This window comes from Bidens hawaiensis, unplaced genomic scaffold (assembly GCF_021521415.1).
Source record: "Bidens hawaiensis isolate Kalapana, Puna unplaced genomic scaffold, B.hawaiensis_p1.1 tig00009843_1, whole genome shotgun sequence".
Classification (NCBI taxonomy): domain Eukaryota; kingdom Viridiplantae; phylum Streptophyta; class Magnoliopsida; order Asterales; family Asteraceae; genus Bidens; species Bidens hawaiensis.
This window is the reverse complement of record NW_027491738.1, coordinates 684398-686052: the sequence shown is the minus strand read 5'-3', so window position 1 is coordinate 686052 and position 1655 is coordinate 684398.

Here is a 1655-nt window from a genome sequence, read left to right as displayed (position 1 = left end):
GGTTAAATCAATGAGAGAACTCCATTTAAAAATCAAACAATCTGGTGGCTTCCATAAAAGGGGGAGCGACCACATCGCGACACGGAGGATTTTAGTGTCTTTGTTTATATATATTATAGATGTGTAAAATTAAAGAAGTGTTTATGATGTTTATGTGGATACCTTTGTACCTAAAACCTTTCTTGATTAGGATATAAGCGGCTCATACTGATAACGTGTTATGATTTTAACAAGAATTAACACAAGATTAGTGTTAAAACTTGAGAACTTTAGAAAATTTAGCAAAGAGAGAAAGTAGTGAAATGAATCACTTATGAATGTGTATGTATGAAATACATTTTCTCCTTTACATTGAGCGAGTATTTATACTATAAAAGATTAACTTTTTCTCTAGACAAGATTAACTATTTGATGGTTATGTAACACATTATCAATAAGTTTAACAAAGTGCTCATCCACTTGCTTGGAAGATCTAGATGGATAAATCTTGATTGTGAAATAGATATTCAATTTTTAATATTGTATCAATAAGATAATATATAATACTAGAACCATTTACACAGTCTCAATGTGATCTTTCTCGTAATTTGCTAAAATAGTTGGTATTTTTATATTAAATATTAAAATATAAATTATATAAACGAAAGATAACAAAATGCAATTTTAATTAGATAACTTTTATCTCATTACGTGATGATGAAAGACTAGATGAGTAGGTGGTTTTCACTAGTTGGATCCTTGAACTGAATGGGGTTTTATCTCATCGCATTTTCGTGCCTTCAGGCAAGTGTTCGTGGGCGTTGGCCTTAGGTGAGGGTTTTTCCCGGATCGAAAGACGAGTGTATCCCGATGTGGTGAATTTAACCAGTAATCCATTTGAAGAACCGGTTGGCCATTCAAAAAAAACAATAAAAAAATTAGAAAACTTTTTACCTTAACACTAGTTTTGGTAAAAATGGCTTAAAAGTCTTTTAATCATGTCTGCTATTCTATTTAGTCTGCACACTTAGAAAGAGAAAGTATTAAAAACGGATTTTCTAGGGACATCATCTCAATGGCTAAAACACCAACTCATACGCCGCGTATAGACCTATACGCGGCGTATGAGTTGGTGTTTCTAGAAAATCCAACCAATTTTGTCTTATTATGTTTTTTTTTATTGTTTTTCTTTGTTATTTTGTTATTATTATTATTATCATTATATATTAATTATTTATTTATTTATTATTTAATATCCTTTCGATGAAAAACAGTTAACACATATATATACATAAAATCATTGTTAAATCTGTACAAATAAAAGAAAATACGACAACTAGAACATAAAATCTACATGAAGTCCCCCATGTCCATGCCCATGTCGTCGTTGTGGCCCACGAGCCCACCTAACGCGTCGCCAATGTCGGCGTCGTCCTCTCCCCTACGCCTCGGCCCCGAACCGTCCGGGGCATCCACGTCGTCGCCCCGTCCGCGTCTCACGCCAGACGTGCTCGCCTCATGGTCAAAACCGAGGGGTGGTGGCAGTGGCGGTGGCACGGTGTACTGCTGTCCAGACAGCTCCGCTACCCGAATGCCAACAAGCCAGTCGATCTGGCGCGACATCTGCCTCATCCGCCAGTCAATTTGGCGCGACATCCGCCTCATCTCCAACTCTA